Raw genomic sequence first — 13603 nt, 5'->3', positions numbered from 1 at the left:
GATATTGAAGATGATGCAAACAAATGGAAAGACATTCCATATTAATGAAATGGAAGAACCGTATTATTAAAATATCCACACTACTCAAAGAAATCTATACATTTAATGCAATCCCTATCAAAATACCAACAACATTTTTCACAGAACTAGAACAAATAATACTAAAATTTGTATGGGACCAAAAAAGACCCTGAATAGCCAAAGCAATCTTGAGAAAGAAGAACAAAGCTGGAGTTATCACAATCTCAGATTTCAAGATACACTGCAAGGCTGTAGTAATCAAAACAGAATTGTACTGACACAAAAAAAGACAAGATCAATAAAACAGGAGAAAGCGCCCAGGAATAAACCCACGCTTACATAGCCAATTAATCTACTACAAAGGAGGCAACATTATACAATGGGAAAAAGACAGTCTCTTCAACAAATGGTGCTGGGAAAACTGGACAGCTACATGCAAAAGAATGAAACTATACCACTTTCTTACACCATACACAGAAATAAAATCAAAATGGATTAAAGACCTAAATGTGAGGCCCCAAACCATTAAACTCCTAGAGAAAACATACAGGCAATACTTCCTTTGACATTGGCCATAAAAACATTTTTCTAGATAGGTCTTCTCAGGCAAGAGAAAAAAAAAAAAGCAAAATTAAACTATTGGGACTACACCAAAATAAAAAGCTTTTGTACAGAGAAGGAAACCATCAACAAAATGACAAGGCAGTCTATTGAATGGGTAAAGATATTTGTGAATGATACATCTGATAAGGAGTTAATATCCAAAATATAAAGAACTTATAGGACTCAACACCCATAAAACTCAAATAGCCCAAGTAAAAAATGAGCAGAGAACCTGAAAAGACATTTTTCCAAAGAAGATATCCAGATGGCCAACAGATACATGAAAAGATGCTCAATATCTCTCATCACCAGGGAAATGCAAATCAAAACCACAATGAAATATCACCTTATACCTGTCAGAATGGCTAAAATCAAAACACAAGAAATAACAAGTATTGGTGAGGATGTGGATAAAAAGAAACACTCATGCACTGTTGGTGGGAATGCAAATTGGGGCAGTCACTGTGGAAAACAGTATAGAGATTCCTCAAGAAACTGAAACAGAATAACTATATGCTCCAGTAATGTCATTACTGGGTATTTCCCCACTGAAAATAAAAAACTAATTCAATAAAATATATGCACGCCTATGTTTATTGAACCATTACCTACAATAGTCAAGATAACGGAAGCAACTAAAGTGTCCATAGATGAATGGATAAAGATGTGATGTGTACACACACCACACACACACACACACACACACACAGGAATGTTACTCAGCTGTAAAAGTAAGAATGAGATCTTGCCATTCACAACAACATGGATGGACCTAGTGGGTATAATGAAAAATGAAATAAGGCAGAGAAAGACAAATACCATACAATTTCATTCATATGTGGAATTTAAGAAACAAATGAACAAAGGAAAAAGAGACAAACGAACAAAACGTTCTTAAATACAAAGAACAAACTGGTGGTTGTTGCTATAGGGGAGATGGGTGAGTGGAGGGGTTAAATAGATAAACACGGAATTAAGAGCACACTTATCTTGATGCATACTTAGTAATGTGTTGAATCTTTAAATTTTTTTTTTTTTCAACGTTTATTTTATTTTTGGGACAGAGAGAGACAGAGCATGAACGGGGGAGGGCCAGAGAGAGAGGGAGACACAGAATCGGAAACAGGCTCCAGGCTCCGAGCCATCAGCCCAGAGCCTGACGCGGGGCTCGAACTCCCGGACCGCGAGATCGTGACCTGGCTGAAGTCGGACGCTTAACCGACTGCGCCACCCAGGCGCCCCAGAATCTTTATATTGTACATACCTGAAACTAATATAACACTGTATGTTAATTATACTTCAATGAAAACATATATATAAGTAAGCACAAACATATATGTACATCCACCCACATAGTCAAAGGACACAGGAAATTTAAAAAATAATTAGCAGTGGCTACTAATGATATGAAATACATATAGTTTCACTAGTAATCAAAGAAGCAAAAACTAAAATAATAAGACAACTAATTTCATCTACTAAACTGACAAAGTAATAGAGAAAAGATACAGTTTTGGGTGAGGGTATAAGGAAACAGTCATTTTTACACATTGCCAGAAGAACAGAATGGGTACATTCTTGGACCAAGTAATATCCTTCTAGGAACTTATATAAGGCAATGTCCTTTTTGTTTTGTTTTAGCAAAAGAGGCAGGATGTAAGCAGGTAGAGGGATTTCCAAGTTTCGATTTCCGTACAGGCTTGTTTTATCTGAAGTGGGTGTAGGGATTTCAGGTAATTTTAAATTTTCTTCTTTCTGCTTATCTGTATTTTCTAAATTTTCTGTAAAGCCTATTACTTCTGTAATTAGAGTAAAAGTGATATGAAAAATCTTATGTTACTTCAAAGTCTAATCATAAACCTCTACAACAAAAAAAGCAGTATATATTTCCAGAAGATAATTTGATAATGGGAACCAAGAAAATTTAGGTAAGCATACTTCTTTCAAACAAAATTTCTCCAAATTGTAAGCTATAACTGAGAATGATGAAAATCTGTAAAAAAAAAAAAGAATTTGAAAGTAAAAAAATTTTATTCCAATTCAATATTTTTACTTTCCCATTTTTGTTAAAATATAATAAATATTAACTATAGAAAAACCAAAGACATAATCTCTTCCCGTTTTATAGAAGAAAGCTGTATCATGGATCTATGGATAATACCTTTTTGTGAATGGCACAAAATATACCATATTGCTCAGATTCATCTTAGCAGCAAACCCTTTGTCCTCTTTTAAAACTTCAGTCTTTTGCATTTATGATGCACCTATGGAAAAAGAAGAATAAAACACATAATTGTAGAAGCAAAATTAAAGAGGCAACAATTGATCATATGGTAGTTTTAAGTATTTGCAAATGTAATATTATGAAGTTAAAACTTTTATCTTCATCTGTTTGTGATTATAAATGCAAAAGTAAGATTTTTCACATCAAAGGCTTAGGCTACACTTTCACAAGCAATCCCAGGGAAATAAAAGTGTCCTTAGATTTCAGAATCTATATTGAGATTTCCATTAGTTTGAGTCCAGGGAAACTCAATAGAGGCTACCAGTAGACAGGACTAATCTGACAGCATGTGGTGATGCTACTGATTGTCAGTAAGGCTTATATTCTAAATTGCTTTTTCAGTAGCCATGATGATTTACATTGACTCATCTATCTTCCCGTTCTTTGGCTCTCCTATAGCCGATCTTCTGCATTTGGGGGGTAATGATTATTCTTTATTTTCTATTAAAAAAGTACATGTCCAATGTAGAAAATCTGGGAAAAATATACTATTATGAAGAAAAGCCCATAATCCTACCCAGGACAAAGTCCATTAACAATTTGGCATACTTTTCTCCATGCTTATGTTTATTTCTTCATGCTCATATTTATTTATTATATATAGCTGAGACCATTTATACATATAATTCCATAGTCTATCTTTATTTATTTATTTATTTATTTATTTATTTTTATTATTTATTTTTAATGTTTTTTTGAGAGAGAGACAGACACACAGAGTACAAGCAGGGGAGGGGCAGAGAGGGAGAGGGGGACACAGAATCCGAAGTAGGGTCCAGGCTCTGAGCTATCAGCACAGAGCTCAATGTGGGGCTCAAACTCACGGAGAATGAGATCATGACTTGAGCCAAAGTTGGATGCGTAACCAACTGAGCCACCCAGGCGTCCCCAACAGTCTACCTCTTTTATCTAATTCTGCATTATAAACATTTTGCCATTTTGTCACTGTTCAGAAAGATCACTTTAATGACTGCTCAGTGTGTATCTCATTATTCATTCACAACTCTTCTCCGCAATTGGAAGCCAAGACTGTATTCAACTCTTTGTTGAACTATTAAATATTACTGTGTTTTGAAGATCTTTGAGCGTATTATTCATCTATATTTTAGGGCTTTCTTTGGAATGGGTTCCTAGAACTAGAGTTATTTGGTCAAAGAATGTAACAATTTAAAACATATAACATGTATAATGAAATAATTTTTAGGTAAGCGGACTGGCTTTGGAGATGAAGGCCTTATAGAGGGGAAAAAAACAGGAAAAAAGGTATTGACCTCCATTTTCACATTTTTCCTGTTCAGGATATCCAATCTCCTCTCATGTCTATATTTACAAACTAAACTTTCTCATTATTTTATTATTCCCTCTGATTCTATGGCTGTGGAATGTTTTAGGTTAAGTGGTAGGTAAAACTTGCCTGAGTTCTGTATCACATTTTACCTAACCATCAAACCAATCAAACACTGCCATGTCTGCATACCTACCTGCTGATATAGCCTGACTATAGCTTCAATAAGCTAAAATATTCATTAAGATATTAAATGAACACCAGTTGCAAGATTTCATTCTTTTTAATTTTTAAAATATTTTATTTTTTGAGACAGATCATGAGCGGGGGGTGGGGGGGTGGAGGGAGGGGCAGAGAGAGAAGGAGACACAGAATCCGAAGCAGGTTCCAGGCTCCGAGCTGTCAGCACAGAGCCTGATGCGGGGCTCGGGCTTGAACTCACGGACTGTGAGACATGACCTGAGCTGAAGTCAGACGCTTAACCGACTGAGCCACCCAGGCGCCCCACCAGTTGCAAGATTTCTAAGTAAGTAATTTAAAATAAGGCATTTACTAACATCCTCATGTCCTAATTTCAGATGCAGGAGGAACTGTTCACTGGCATTTGGACATGCAATCGACACACATGGTTAGTATTTTTTTTCCTCTAAATACTCCTTCATTCTTACATAGTTTTCTCAAAATGTGTTCTTTATCTTCAGTTGCATAGCTCTATAAATATAATAAACTCTATGACTTCTAGAAATGAAACTTTCTTGTTGTTTTTTTTTCCCCCTGCTGGAAGACTGCATACGCTGTTGAGCCTGAAAACTATACTCAAGTTTGTCCATTACACCTAAGGGATGTTTCTCAGCTTTCTTCCATTTCACAAGCTCCCCTCTTTATAAATATCCCTTGAATTCCATAAAACTGTCTTGTTTTTCCAAATTATTCCTCCTATAGTTTCTCTTCTTTTCTCTGATCTCTAAATGAATGTTGCTCCAAGTATTCTCCGAAGCTCCTGTGTGTGACTACAAGCTGCTATCCTAATTTCTGTGCATTCAATGGGTCCCAGTAACTCTATGGCATCAGACTGTGCCGACCTCCTTTCCCAGCCCCACGCCCATATTTTCAAGTATGTTTTTGGTTTCTCCCCTCACATACACTTCAGGTTAACTTTGACCCTTCCCTATTCCCTGTCTCAGTTAATTTATAATTCTGCTTCAAATTTTCTTTTAATCTGTTCTTCACTTTCCATTTCTGTTATCTCTTTCCTCTGCCTCTTCTTGGTAAGATTCTATTCTATCTTTTCTGGAATTCATCTTAAAAACATTATTATCATCATCTTCCTGAAGCAAAGTTCAGATAATATCACATCTCTGCTCAAAATCTTTCAATGTCTCCCTACGGCCTACAGTATAAAGAATAACTTTACCTAACTAAGATTCAAAGCTGGCCTCATTTTGTAGCAATGTGGATGGAACTGGAGAGTGTTATGCTAAGTGAAATAAGTCATACAGAGAAAGACAGATACCATATGTTTTCACTCTTATGTGGATACTGAGAATCTTAACAGAAGACCATGGGGGAGGGGGAGGAAAAAAAAAGGTGGAGATAGAGGGAGCCAAACCATAAGAGACTCTTAAAAACTGAGAATAAACTGAGGATTGATGGGGGGTGGAGGGAGGGGAGGATGGGTGATGGGCATTGAGGAGGGCACCTGTTGGGATGAGCACTGGGTGTTGTATGGAAACCAATTTGACAATAAATTCCATATTAATTAAAAAACAAAAACAAAAGAAAACAAAACAAAGCTGGCCTCAAACCACTTTTTTAACCAAAATTCTTCAACTCCATAATCAGGAAAAAATGAATTACTATTCAGTTACATTTTCACACCTTTGTCTTTGCTTATGCTATTCCCTCTAACTAGAATATCCAAACTCCAAAACCACTTTCACAGCCCAGCTGAACATCACCCCTGGTATAAGACCTACTATTTTCTCCCTTTGCTTCGGTTTTAAGTATATAAATATATTTATATATATATTATTTATATATAAAAATATAAATATATATATATAATACATATTTTATATTATTTATACATATAAATATTTAAATATACACATAATAAGTATATATATAGAGTGTGTATATATGTGTGTATATATATATGTATATATATATATAATTATAATATATATATATATATATATACAATACTCTAACTGGATGGCAAGTGCTTCTTCAGAGGTGGATACATGTCTAAATCTGTTTTGATTAATCATTGTATCCCATGACATCTTTTAAAAAAGTGGGTTTTTTTAAAGATATAATTCACATAAAGATATGCAATTCAACCATTTAAAGTGTACAATGTTGTTGTTGTTTTTTAGCACATTCACAGGTATGTGCAATCATCACCATGGTCAATTTTAGAACACTTTCATCACCACATAAAGAAGTCCCATATCCATTAGCTATTACCCTCCCACCCTTCCATTCCTGAGCAACCACTAGTCTACTTTCAGTCTCTATAGATTTCCCTGTTCTGGACATTTCCTTTGAATCATCTTTTGTGACTGACTTCTTTCACCTGGCATGCTGTTTTGAAGGTTTATCCATGTTGTAGCATGAATCAGTATTTAATTTCTTTTATTGCTGAATAAAACTCCATTATATAAATATACCACATTTTGTTTATCCACTTATAAGCGGATGGACATTTCAGGTTGTTTCTACATTTTGGCTACTATGAATAATGCTGTTATAATCACTTGCGTACAATTTTTTGTGTGGACATACATTTTCATTTGTCCTGATTATATACCTAAGGGTCGAATTGCTGGGCCCTGTGACATCTTTACAGAGCAAGTACTCTACAAAAATCTGATATCTCTTTCCCTTTCCCATCCCAATCTTACTCTAAAAATGATCTTTAAATTCATCCTTCCCTCCAAACATGAACAAGGACATTTTTCCTTCCAAGAGGATGGCATTTTAAGAATTAACTGAAGATGAAATGCTAGGCATGGAATTATCGTCTCCCTCTTCCTTGACCTCTTGCAACCTCAGGTACTGCATTTATAGTGAGAACTGAGAACTGTGCCAAGAATGCAGTATTTCTGGTCTTAGGCCCTTGGGCCAACAGAACCATCCAGCTTGCTGAGAGTAGATGATTTCATCAGAGATGCTCAACTGAAATGATTTTCTTCACTCTTTAAGAAATGGAAATCTTTCAACAATGGCAATCAAATAAATTATTTTTCTACAGACACCCTAACTTAATGTAAGTAAGAACACTTGATAGAGAGTAGAAATAGAATTATTTTTCAGAAGTTCCCTTTTCCCAGAACTTTCAAGAAAGATAATTCTCGGAAGGTCTTAGTTGACTTTCAACATTGTAATCACACTACATGAACAATAACCTGAAACCAACTAGTTTGAACAACAACAACAACAACAAACTACGATATTTCAGCATTAGGGAGTAAGAATAAGAATGTTTCATTTTGGAAAGATTTTAAAGATCAGACCCTTCAACTTTTTTTTTTTTTAAACTAAATCTGAGACAAGTGTCAAATCACACCTATGCAGTAGTGTGACCCAGAATTAAAACCCAGGTCTTCTGATTCCCCATTCCAGAAAACTTCCTTCTAAATCAAGCTGCCCAAGGCAGACTTCAAAACACCAAAAAGTTTTCCGATTTTGCTATATAGTGGAGGGTAATTAAACATAAAATTGGACTTCTGTGTTATTATTTCTCCAAAAGACCTCATAACACTTGAGTATGCAGTGGTGGATTTAGTTCTTATATAGACTGAAGCGTAAACAAATTTAGGGATCTATTTAAGAAAACATTTTACAAAACAGGGGTGCACGGATGGCTCAGTCAGTTAAGCATTAGACTCTTGATCTCAGCTCAGGTCTTGATTTCAGGGTTGTGAGTTCAAGCCTCGCATTGGGCTCCACACTGGGCATGAAGCCTACTTTTGAAAAAAAAAAAAAAAAAGAAAGAAGAAAAAGAAAAAAACATTTTACGAAATTCCCATACAGAAATAGATAGGGCCTTAGAAGGGGCTGGTGCATACGAGGGGCCCTGAAACTTAAGCCTCACTATAAATTAGCCTGTGTAAATTCTTTAAAAAAAAAAAAAGTTCATTTTTTGAGAGAGTGCGAGCATATGAGTGGGTGGGAGGGGGGGTACGTGGCAGGAGAGAGGGAGAGAGAATCCCAAGCAGGCTTCATGCTGTCAGCACAGAGCCCAACACGGGGCTCGACCTCACTAGCCATGATATCATAACCTGAGCCAAAACCAAGAGTTGGACGCTTAACTGACTGAGGTGGTTTACAAAGGTGCCACCCAGACACCCCAGCCAGCCTGTGTAAAATCCTATTATTTTCATTCATTAGCTTGCTCCCAGAGGGAGACAGAGGCAGGTAAAATCTTCATTTTACAGCAGTGAAAAATGAAGTACAATTAGGTGATGGGATGTTTTCAAAGTCAAGACTAGACCAGTTTTTCTCCCTTTTTTATACTACAACAATCTTTATAGACTTGAAGAAAATTGTTTTTAAAGAAAGAAACAGAAAACTGTTTTGGTTAGTTGCTGCTACTGTCTGCCACTAATATTTACTTGTTATTATGAAGTAAGAAACCTTTTTTATGATACTTTTACTTTGAAAATAAAACTAGATGCTAGTTGCTTTTTATGCCATTGTGATCATATATCATAACTGGAAAGGGACTTTAAAGTCATCTAATTTCTACTTAGCAAATAATGCAGAAGTGGCTGGAGTTTATTATCATAACAATGATAAATTTTAGTCTACTCTTGGGTCAAGTGATATTAAATATTGTAAAGAAGCCTCTTCCAAGTCACCCTTTAAGAGCTTATGTGTGCTAAAAAGTAATTATATCAATTATTTTGGTTTCTTAATATATATATTTTCTCCTTCTGTAAAAAAAGATGTTTAGATTGAAAGGAAAGGAGAAGCTCCTTTGGATTTCTTAAATTTATTGAAATTATTGTTCTGATACTTTGATACAAGGCTGGCAACTTGAAATCAAGGATGCATCAATTTGGGGGAAAATGGTACTTAACAGGAGTCAAGACCAGTACAAAATGGTGCTGATATGTCTCCACAAATCCCAAACTATTCTAAATTTTTTTTAATGTTTATTTATTTTTGACAGAAAAGAGACAGAATGCGAGTGGGTTAGGGGCAGAGAGAGAGGAGACACAGAAGCAGAAGCAGGCTCCAGGCTCTGAGCTGTCAGCACAGAGCCCGACGTGGGGCTCGAACTCACGAGCTGTGAGATCATGACCTGAGCCGAACTCGGACGCTCAACCGACTGAGCCACCCAGGCGCCCCCCAAACTATTCTAAAAGATTTGACTAGGCTTGAAGTTTTCACTTTGCCCTATATCTTAACCATATGTATGGCTTTACATCATTGTAATGCATAATGATAATTTACTCTTTCAAAGAGTTTCTTAAACTTGATGGATATTCAAGTCCTTTAAAAAAGTTCTTACAGATCTCTAACATCTTCTTAGTTTTAGTCATCCACTTCATTTATTTATTCATCGATTCATTCATTCAGTGAATATTTATTAAGGACCTAACACATGTCCTGTACTGAACAAGGCTTTAGGTTCTTCTCTCTACTCAGAGAGCTTATACTCTAGTGGAGAGAGACACATGAATATTGATACTTCAAGTACTAATAAATATTATAAAGAAAAAATAAAGCCAAGGTCAGTGGTCAGGGTAGATCTCTCAGATAACTTAAAAGCTGACGGAGGCCTAAAGGCTAAAGGAAGTAAAGTAAAAGCTGTAAAGATACGTGGCAAAAAGGGCAATCCAGGCAGAGGGCCTAGCAAGACTGTTTGGTGTATTCCAAGAAAAGTCAGGCTGGTGGCTAGAACAGAGTGAGCCATGGGGAGTGTGACAGGGAGGAGACAAGGTCTTCATAACATGATTAAGACTTTGGATTTTATCAAAGGACCACTCTGACTACTGCATGGAAAACAGATTATATGGGAGTGTGGTTAAAAACAGGGAGCCATGGAAAAATCATTACAAAGTCCAAGCAAGAAATGGTGGTAGTTGGTACCAAGGTGGAGGAGATGGTGGTGGAGATAGTGAGAAGTGGCTTAATTCTGGAATAACTTCTGGAATAGACAATGGGCTTTGGTGCTTTAGCTGAGTAAGAAAGAGGAGAGAAAGAAAGGAAAGAGACTTGAAAGTTTGTGGCCTGAGCTACTGAAGCTACCTATTTACAAAACTGTAATAAACTTCTTACAGCTTTTGTACAACTTCTAAAACAAGTTTACAAACATTCCACAAATCAAAGTTAACAACACTGATTTAATATAATAGATGTTATTATTTTGTTGATACAGTAGCCCCCCAAACAATATGGTCTTATGTTTATTCACCATGTGATGGCTTAATTCTCCTACCACTTGTCTCTACCTGTACTCCTGGGGAAAATTCATTTACACAGCTTGACTTTACATCATCTGGTCTTCCCAAGTCAAGAATCCAACATCTATGCATTAATTCCATTTCCATACTTTTCTTATTACTCTGAGACAGAGTAGTACCAGTTGGCACTGGGGCTATGGCAAACACCTCACATCCAGAAATAATAGCAAATCATAGAAGTTTGGCAATAAGGTGGCTATCTACATGCTCCACTATGCATTTTTTAAAGGAGATAATCATCAGAATGAAAACATAACAAAAAAAAATCTCATAGAGAATTTTTAGAGCTATTTTCAAGTCTTCCAATTCCCAGGAGTCAATGGATCTACTTGAAAACACTTTACAATGGAGTCATATCTTACCCAAGGTGGTTGAGTTCAAAGGTGGACATTTAAGGCCAAAACTGCATATAGTGCAAATTATCCTTGAAAATGCCAGTATACAGTTGGTCTTTGAACAACTCAGGGGTTAGGGGTTCTGACGCCCGATGCTGCCAAAAATCTGTGTATAGCTTTTGACTGCCCCCAAACTTAACTATTAATAGCCTACTGTTGAGTAGAAGCTTTACTGATAACAAAACAGTTGATTTTGTATATGTACTATATACTGTATTCTTATGATAAAGCTAGAGGAAAGAAATGTTATTAATCATAAGGAAGTGAAAATACACTTATAGTACTCTACTGTTTTGCTTTTTTATTTACGTAGTTTGAGAGAGAGAGAGAGACAGAGAGAGAGAGAGAGAGACAGAGAGAGAACACACGCATGTGAGGGGCAGAGAGAAGGAGAGACAGAACCCCAAGCAGGTTCCGTGTCATCAGCGCAGAGCCTGATGCAGGGCTTGAACTCATGAACCATGAGATCATGACCTGAGCCAAGATCAAGAGACAGATGCTCAACGAATCGCACCACCCAGGTGCCCCTCTACTGTTTTTATTTAATTAATTAATTAATTAATTTTTTTTTTAAATGTTTTTATTTATTTTTGAAGGAGAGACAGACAGAGCATGAGCGGGGAGGAGCAGAGAGAGAGGGAGACACAGAATTCAAAGCAGGCTCCAGGCTCTAAGCTCTCAGCACAGAGCCCGATGTGGGGCTCGAACCCACAAACTGTGAGATCATGACCTGAGCCGACGCCGGATGGTCAACCGACTGAGCCACCCAGGCGCCCCTCTACTGTTTTTTATTTTAAAAATCTGCAGATAAGTGGAGCCATGCAGTTCAAACGTATGTTGTTCAAGGGCCAACTATATATGGTTTTGTTTATAAAATCCTTTAAATTAATGCTTGTGCACAGGTAAGTGTGGGAGTCATTGAGCTAGTCTAAAGGAGAACAAGAAAAGTTTATAAAAAAATCTTTAGAAAAAAATTCTTTGTTTTCAAATTTTTAAAAAATTTTTGATTTTTAATTTACTTCAATTCCAGTATAGTTAACATACAGTGTTATATTAGTTCCAGTATAAAAATAATTCTTAGGAAGTCTAGTGAAGCCTACGGATACCTTCTCAGAACAATGTTTTAAATGAAAAAAATTAGCCACTTAGAATTACAAAGGAAACCAGTTATATGAAATAATTTTATCAAAATATTTTTAAAAATTGTGATTTAGTAATGTATGCTTGTTTATTAATTCATTTAGTAGGTTGTCTAATAACTGTAATAATTTCAAAAAGCAATATCAACATAATAATATTTTGAGATTTCTGTAACTGTAATATGTTTTAAAATACCTACTGGTGGCTGATGACGAAGTCCCAGATATTGTTAATACTTGTGTGGTTTGTTGCTAACATTAATAAATTAGAGGTTAGGGGCGCCTGGGGTGGCTCCGTCGGTTAAGCGCCCGACTTCAGCTCAGGTCATGATCTCCGTGGTCCGTGAGTTCAAGCCCCGTGTTGGGCTCTGTTGCTGACAGCTCAGAGCCTGGAGCCTGCTTCAGATTCTGTGTATCTCTCTCTGTGCCCCTCTCCCCACTCACGCCCTGACTCTCTCTCTCTCAAAAACAAATAAATGTTAAAAAAAAATTAGAGGTTAGTAAAAACAAAACTGAATGTTTTCTAACACATTCCTCAAGCTACAGAAATCTGGGTATTCAAACCATTCTCTCTTCAAAAGAAAACCAGTATAAATGGGTACTGCTGAGGAATTCTAAAGAGTTCCTATCTACAGAGTTTAATCCATTCTGTTTCCTATCAAGCTTCCATAACTTCTATTAGTAGAAATTAACAGAATGTTGTGAGTATTAAATAACATATGCTGAGCACATAGTGGATGCAGGAAAAAGATTTGCTAGATGTGAACATAATTCTAACTTGATCACATTTGTATCACATGCATTGTTATTTGAAAAGTTGTGGAGAGGAACCTGGCATTTCCCCCTGCGGTTCCACTAAATAGCCCTCACTCCTATACCTTTTGGCATTAGTAGTCCCATTTCTATAGAATTACTTCATTATGTTTTAGGAGTTGAAATGCATGTATGATGCTACGCCACTAGAAGTCTCTATCAGGGCTTTTGGTTGCAAATGACAGAAACCAACTCTAGTCAACTTAGGCCAGACATTTGTTTATAGGTGTGATATTTTGATTTGTAATAAGATATGTGTGTGTGTGTATTATATTATATTATATTATATTAGGTCTTCATCTGGCATAGAATCCCTAAAACCCTTAGAATTTCCTAAGTGACAAGAGCAATAAAGGTAGAAAGCCTGTTGTTATTCATAAGAAGCCCCTTTCAACCACACCTGAGTTTCTGTTAATGAAGCGACTTTTGGAAAGCCCCTATGGATGGGACGTAGTTGTCAGGGCAACCAACCCTGATTAGAAGGTGGGAAATTTTCAGCCACATCTCCTGACCTCAGGGAGGAGGGCGGGGCTGGAGATAAAGAATTCAGTCACCAATGACATAGGATTTAATCAATCATGCTTATG

At 36.3% G+C, this 13603-nt stretch overlaps 1 protein-coding gene across 3 annotated transcripts in view; it reads right to left on the bottom strand.

The window, feature by feature from the left end:
* Nucleotides 1–13603, bottom strand: part of TAOK3 (TAO kinase 3) — a 180998-nt gene that overhangs the window by 94217 nt on the left and 73178 nt on the right. For all 3 annotated transcript variants that reach the window (XM_030336404.1, XM_030336405.1, XM_030336403.1), the window contains one exon: nt 2786–2888. The gene's annotated coding sequence lies outside the window, so the exon portion shown is untranslated. The remainder of the gene's footprint in view (nt 1–2785; nt 2889–13603) is intronic.

Source organism: Lynx canadensis, chromosome D3 (genome assembly GCF_007474595.2).
Source record: "Lynx canadensis isolate LIC74 chromosome D3, mLynCan4.pri.v2, whole genome shotgun sequence".
NCBI lineage: Eukaryota > Metazoa > Chordata > Mammalia > Carnivora > Felidae > Lynx > Lynx canadensis.
This window is presented reverse-complemented; position numbering and strand designations above follow the sequence as displayed.